We start from the raw sequence: 8,449 nt of genomic DNA on the forward strand, positions 1-8,449 counted from the left end.
TAGGTCTGATGGGGACTCTCAAGCTTTATGTTGATAGTTGAATTGTGAATTCTCCCAACTATGCAATGAGCTTCCTGACATATCCCTTGGACTCCTGCCAACGTATCTGCTAGTGTTCTCGGCTGTTTGATGACTGCCTGTCGTTCTATTTACAATGATCCACAAAAGGAACTTTCACCCCATCAATGCAGTAATTAATACAACACAAGGATTGCTAGTAGAACGACAGGAAGTCATCAAACAGCCAAGAACACTAGCAGAAACGTAGGCAGGAGTCGAAGGGATATGTCAAGAAGCTCATTGCATAGTTGGGAGAATTCACAATTCAACTATCAACATAAAGCTTGAGAGTCCCCATTAGACCTAGGCCCTGCTCACTCACAGAAAATATTCAAATCTTGAATAGACAACAACAATGTTGATTTTAACAAGTTTCAACAAATGTTAATTCCAAAGTGTGCAACATCATTACCTATAATAAACCATGGCACATTAGAGTTTCAGATATTATGATGACAAACACAATAATAATTGTGTCTGATCTCATAATTTGTTTTGAGAGTTTAATATAGTTCATTTGTCAAGTTTATACGAACAGACAATGATTCTCCAAGATTTTAATGAAACATTTTAAGTTCAAACAACAAACTTTTAAGAAAATTAATAGTTTTTATAGAATGTGAAAAACTTGTAACACTTAGACCAACAAATTGACGTCACATATGGGAATATTGTAATAGTTTTAATTTGAATGTTAATAATTTTTCTATCCTACATCACAGCCATACAATGTAATATAAGTTAATTATATTTAATCAGGTTCCTTAAAAGTTGTATTATTTTTAAGTTTGCTAATGACAAATCTTGTATACAAATTCAAGATCAATGTTCCTAATTAACACTGTGATGACAATATGGCTGAAGATGCTCAGAAAATGAGCAAAACATGTACCACGTTTTTAATAATTTAGCAATAAAATAAGGATGAAATCCTAATTTTGTGTGCTAGTTAAGTATTGAATAGGCGTAAAACAAAGTTTTATTATTCTCCTTTCAATTGATTTTCAATACAGGATCCCAAGTCTTCCCACCCCAAACTTTGCAACATTTTATAATGCTACTGTTTTGTCGGAAATCACCCAGAACAAATCAAGCTGCTTTACTTTGGATTTTTTCCAGTTCTTGAACCAAGTAATCCTGGTGAGGGTCATACACTGGAACCATACTCTAGTTGGGGTCTTACCAGAGACTTATATGCCCTCTCCTTTTACGTCCTTACTAGAACCCCTAAACACCCTCATAACCATGTGCAGAGATCTGTACCCTTTATTTACAATCATATTCATGTGATTAGCCCAATGAAGATCTTTCTTTATATTAATACCTAGGTATTTACAATGATCCCCAAGGGGAACTTTCACACCCATCAACGCAGTAATTAAAACTGAGAGGACTTTTCCTATTTGTGAAACTCACAAACTGACTTTTATCCCCGTTTATCATCATACCATTGCCTACTGTCCATCTCAAAACATTATCGAGGTCATTTTGCAGTTGTTCACAATCTTGTAACTTATTTATTACTCTGTACAGAATAACATCATCTGCGAAAAACCTTATCTCTGATTCAACTTCCTTACACATATCATTGATAAATATAAGAAAATACAAAGGTCCAATAATACTGCCTTGAGGAATTCCCCTCTTAATTGTTACAGGGACAGATAAAGCTTCACCTACTCTAATTCTCTGAGTTCTATTTTCTAGTAACAGAGCAACCCATTCAGTCCAATTGCACTCATTTTTGCCAGTAGTCTCCCATGATCAACCCTATCAAATGCCTTAAACAGGTCAATCGTGATACATTCCAATTGACCTCCTGAATCCAGGATATCTGCTATACCTTGCTGGAATCCTACAAGTTGGGCTTCAGTGGAATAACCTTTCCTAAATCCAAACTGCCTTCTATCAAACCAGTTATTAATTTTGCAAGCATGTCTAATATAATCAGAAAGAATGCTTTCCCAAAGCTTACATACAATGCATGTCAAACTGACTGGCCTGTAATTTTCAGCTTTATGTTTATCACCCTTTCCTTTATATACAGGGGCTGCTATAGCGACTCTCCATTCATTTGGTAAAGTTCCTTCATGCAAACAATAATCAAATAAGTACTTCAGATATGGTACTATATCCCAACCCGTTGTCTTTAGTATATCCAAGAGAGTCACAAAAGATCTTGCCCAAAGTTAAAGTCCGTGTGTTCAAACTGATAAAAATGATAGCATTTGTACAAGAATATGAATTTTGAGTGAATTGTGAAATACGTATTGGTGCATCACAAAATATAACGGGTGAGTATGCAAAGTTTGTCATTAGAGACAGTTATAAAATAAAAAAGTTAGCTGGAATTATTGCTGAGAATATCATAAAGGTGAACTGTAGATAAACAATGTAGTCACATGGGATGTAAGGCCCTTAGTAGAGAATACTTGGTAGTTGAATGGAACGTCATTTCTATGTAAATCTAGATGTTATACACGTCCTCCCATTACAGCAGTGTTTGCTTGTCTGTTGGCAACAGACTTTCAATATGGAAAAATCATGAGGATAATAACTTGTAACATATCTCATAGTCGAGCAGTTCGTCTTCTTTCTCTTAACCCTCCAAGTGATACGTAAAAAACTCTTAAGTGATAAGCGACTGTAACGTCTTCGTATAATTTTTTTTAACAAATTCATAAAAAATACAAAATGACAGTAAAATATATCATATTACATATATTTTTGTTCAGTATAAACTAGAGAATGTGTTTATGTAATAATATTGGGTACATACCTTGATTCCATTTTATTGGGGGTGGTGAATTACAATTTTTCACTTTTGAGAAAACAATGTTTCAACTTTCACTTTACGTAGCTTCAAATCTATAAAAGACCAAAACAAAAGGTAAATGTATAAAATGTTCACCATTTTCTTAGCAACAAAAGACTTGGAACACATATTTTCTATAAAACTAAAGGACAGAAAGTTATGTACAAAAAAACCAAAACTATGTGCATCTCATCTTCGGGCATAATTCTTTACTTCAAGTCACTTGCAAGAGTTTTTATTTTCCTCCCCTTTATTACGGGCCTGTAGAAGTGTTTTAACTTATGGTAGCAAGTAGGATGAACCCATCAATTACACTTAGGGCACCAGAAGTTGCTTCGCTTTCTTTTTATGGCAGGATCTTCCGAACAAACTATGCATAATCTTTCTTTTTGTTGGCTGAGTCTTGGATGTTCAGGCTGAACTCCATCTGCTGAATCTAATACAATACAGTCCACAAACTCATCTCGGTCTATAGGCTTGTCTGTATTCTTAGAATATGAAACAAATGCATCAAATAGAGTGATGTCGAGAAGACTGAAAAATATTATTTTCCAATTTTTTTTTTTTCTTGGTTCTGCTACAGGACAGATGATAAATGCTTTAGTCAATGTTGAATGAATTAAAATCCAGAGCCTTATCAACACGAAATAGCCAATGAACTGAACTATCAATTAGTGCAAAGCTTGATGATATTCATTAAATGGTTGCCCAGCAACACGGCTCTAAAAAAATGAGTCGTTAGTAACGACTTTATCATTTCACAAAGGCATAAATGAGTCGTTATTAACGACTCATATCACTTGGAGGTTTAAGTCTTCCCAGCCCAAACTTTGCAATATTTTTGTCGGAAATCACCCAGAACAAGTCAAGCTGCTTTTCTTTGGATTTCTTCCAGTTCTTGAATCAAGTAATCCTGGTGAGAGTCCCATACACTGGAACCATACTCTATTTGGGGTCTTACCAGACACTTATACGCCCTCTCCTCTACAACCTTACCACAACCCCTAAACACCCTCATAACCATGTGCAGAGATCTGTACCCTCTATTTACAATCCCATTTATGTGATTACCCCAATGAAGATCTTTCCTTATATTAATAGCTAGGTACATACAGTGATCCCCATAAGGAACTTTCACCCCATCAATGCAGTAATTAAAACTGAGAGGAATTTTTCCTATTTGTGAAACTCACAACCTGACTTATACACACACCTGATGGTAAACTGAACTAGGAACAGTAATATTACGGAATTAATATTGTACACTCACATGTTCAAGATATCGTAAGATGTAACCTATGTCATTTCAATTACATATATCGCAAATGGCAAGTGTAATTATGTAATGTGACTGGGTCCAATCAAAGAGGGTTATGTCATGAAGAAATGTAGGCCTATAAACCCTCAAAATCTCACACATGGGCAGTACATAAATAATTTACAGCAAGTTTACCTTTTCAAAGTGACTAACTTTCTCTTCCCATACACAAGTTTGCTGGTATCAACAGCATCGTTCATTGACACTGAATAATTACTTAGCAAAACATTGGCATAACTGAAAATATTATTTCACGCAGTCTACTTATATCCACTCCACACAGGCACAGATAATTTGGAAACCTGGATCACCAAACAACAGTTAACATGCAAGTGGTCGCTATATGAGATTATCTCTCACATAATTTTTTATTGTGATATTACTTCACAATGAGGAAAGGGAGATGACTGCTCCCTCTTCTAGCTGAGTTTATAACTGTCGTGAGTAGAGTGATTCACATTTGAAGGGTAAGCACCCCGTCTCCTAGTCAGAACAAAGGTTCCCATATGTCTGTGCACGCTGCGTGAGAGTTTATCTCATCACGCGACTAATGACGTTGGTATTCTGTTGAAGTGGAGCGGGAAAAACTTACTCCTGTTGTACGCATTAGCATTTGACTTAGATCATGCTCGGAGCGTTCTCCATCTGCAGTTACTGATAAGTGTGTCTTCAAAAAGGTTGAGTCGAGGAAGAATGTTAGTTGAATTAGAGCTGTTACAAAATCCAGGTAACTCACATGTTGAGAGAAGACCTAATGTACTTCATTCTTGGTTTTGTATTGCGAGTGTCATAGAGTCTTATATTTTCAATATTACGAATATTACATACTGACATGTGATTGAATTTAAGTCTAATTTCCAATATAGTTATTTTCAGACATTAATGCATGACGACAGGAATCTCACCTAACAGAAGACTTAGGAGACGATGATGACCAAATGAATGAGAGTGATAATGAAAGTGAACATAGCGAACATTTTGCGGACACAGGTCACTCTGCATCCAGTGAATCGGAGTGTGGCGAGCTTCGTACTTATGGGCCTAGTTATTTGGGAAAAGACAAAGTAACTGAGTGGTTGATGCATCCTCCCCTCCTAATGTACGCACTGCAAGATATAACATAGTTACTCACCTTCCAGGTGTAAAGCAGGTAGCAAAAGATGCGAAAACAATTCTGGATTGCTGGAAATTGTTTTTCCCTGACACAACCATAAGTGATATAGTTCAGAATACCAATATTTATCTCAGAAAACTTCGCGAAAATTATAACCGTGAAAGAGACCGTAAGGACACAAACTTTGAAGACATTAGTGCCTTATTCGGTCTTCTTTATCTAGCTGGAGTAAAAAAAGCTCAGCACATGAATATCGAAGAATTATGGAGTGATGATGGGACTGCACCGGAATGCTTCAGGGCTACCATGACCATGAGAAGGTTTTATTTGTTGCTTCGAGCAATCAGGTTTGACAACGTAAATGACAGAAATCTGCGAAAGACGAGTGATAATTTAGCACCTATGCGAAAAGTTTTTGATGATTTCGTCGGTCGGTGTAAAGCAAATTATCAGGTTGGGGAATGTACAACTGTAGATGAAATGCTGGACGCTTTCCATGGTCGGTGTAAGTTCTGACAATACATTGCAAATAATCTAGCTAAATATGGCATAAAAGTTTATGCCCTAGTAGATGCACGCATGTTCTATACCGCCAAATTAGAAATATATGAAGGTCGGCAGCCTGAAGGCCCTTACAAAGTTGACGATAGTGCAAGTAGCATTGTAAAGCGTATTGTTGCTCCCATACTGAACACAGGAAGAAACGTTACTATGGATAACTACTTCACATCTTTGCTGCTGGCAAAGGATCTTCTTGAAAACAGGACCACTATTGTTGGAACACTGCGAAAAAATAAGAAAGAAATTCCACCCACATTTCTCAATGTAAAAGATAGGCCACAGTACAGCAGTATGTTTGGATTTTCAAAAACTGGCTTATTGGTATCGTACGTTCCTAGGAAAGGCAAGACCGTATTACTTTTGTCCACCCTTCATTCTGACGACAAAATTGATGAGGATCCGGGTGAACAACAGAAATCGGAAATAATGATGTTTTATAACTTGACAAAGGGAGGCGTAGATGTGGATGAGTTGAAAGGTCAATATTCCGTGTACAGAGTAAGTTGCAGTTGGCCTCTGACGATATTCTTTTCACTTCTAAATATTGGTGGAATCAACAGCCAGATAATATACAGGGAAAATACCTATGAATCAGTAGCAAGGCAGGTATTTTTTAAGACACTGGTTCTTGATCTCATGAAGCGACACCTCATAAGCCGTTCTTCCATCACAAACCTGCCGCAGACTTCACACGATGCTATAAAAATAATTACAGGGGTTCAACAACCGAAGAAAAGGGAACTTGAAGACGGTTGACCTGAGTTTTGTGGGTTTTACCCTCGCAGAAAGAACAGGAAAACAAAGAAAGTGCGTAATACTTGTGAAAAACCGATCTGTCCCAAGCATTCTGTGTACACTTGTCCCGACTGCTTGGAAAGTGCTCAAGAGTAAAACCACAGATGTGACTATGCAACAAGACCTTGTATTATGAGCACTTCTTGTTTTTGAAAATGTTATTGTGTTCAGAAACCTTGCTTTGTATGTAAATAATACAACTTCAGGACAGAAGTTATTTTTATGTACATTGCATATTTTATTTTAAGTAGTAATTTGGGTCTTTAATAAACAGCTGATCATTTCATTTTTATCTAAAATATATAAGGTAGAACTTGCGATTAATTTCAGTAGTAAATTTCAGCCTTACGCACCACAAAACTGTGAAAAATGTCATATTTATTTTAATGTGAGAGAAAGTCTCACACGCGACCACTCACGTTACATTTCGGCTAGCGACCACTTGCGGGTTAATACCCTCTTCAGACAGTCTTCATTAACATTACTGTACTGGAAATCAAAGCACTTCGGACACAGCTAGCAGTGTCAATAATAAAGTATACCAGGTCTGAATTTATTTATTTTTCTAATGGCTTGTAGAGAATGATCAACATACTAGCAGAAACTTTAGGCAAATGGAACCTCAAAATTAATACAAGGAAAACAAAAACCATGATATTATGTAAATGTAAGAAAACACCTATAACATATTTCAAAATTGGCTCTGATAAAATTGAGCAAGTGAAACAGTTTTGCCACCTAGGAACCCTAATCACGAGTTATATTTGGAGCATATCAAAAGTCAATGTATTGACAATAAAAAGTACCAGGAATCTGCAGGATATATTGGGTGGGTGGGAGGAGAAACAAAATTGAAAAATATGGATGCTCTCTGAGCGAATTTCGACAAAGAAGTAAGGTTTGAAAGTTTACCAACCTAACTGCTGGTTATAAAAGTTTTCGTGGTATTGATTCAATACTAGACAATAAAACTTTCACCAAAAGGACAATTACATTACAATTAAATAGAAGCATGGCATTATTATACAACAAAAAAGAACTACACAGACACATTGATTGAGTGAGACAAATTGACAAATGCGCGTAGCAAGTGGGGGAATCATATCTCATTGTCCATGACTTTGGCAAACATCTACCCCTGTTTCCCTTTCTCACAGCATATGCTAAAAGGTGTGATTTATATCTGATGACACAAACCTGCGCAAAGCCCTGAGTTTGGAGGGGAAAGTAGGGAAAGGAAGGTAATGATGGGGTAACTTCTGCTGAGCTATTTGGAGAAAAATAAAGACTTGTCACCCTAACGTAGTTGTCAGGTGCCGATGTGAACATTCTCCCCTCTCACTCCCACTGTGGCATATGCACTCGCAATTAAGGTTTTGTGCCATTGCCTAGTAATCGCTCTTCTACACGCTACTGTATGAGTTCCCACTACTTGCTGTGACACTGTACGAATCGGTTAGCTGCGTCAAATGACATTTTGTGCATATTTACGCTCAGTAATATTTAAAGATATTAGAGGAAACAATTAGGTTTATAGACAACAGGGTTTGAATACGGTAAATGTTTTTTTTTAATAATTCCTAGTTTTAGGACTCTAAAATGGAATAAAATTTTAATTTTTCCCTCCATAAAGTGGGGGTGGGGGTGGGTGGGAACTGCCATCTCCAGCACCCCCTAATCGCCGCTACTGTCAGAAGTCATGAAAAGGATAGGAATGGAGAGCCTTCCAAGATAAAAAGCATTTGCTGGCCAACAAATATATAGATATTCAAAGTCGGAAGGCTTT

This window comes from Anabrus simplex, chromosome 11 (assembly GCF_040414725.1).
Source record: "Anabrus simplex isolate iqAnaSimp1 chromosome 11, ASM4041472v1, whole genome shotgun sequence".
NCBI classification, from domain to species: Eukaryota; Metazoa; Arthropoda; class Insecta; order Orthoptera; family Tettigoniidae; genus Anabrus; species Anabrus simplex.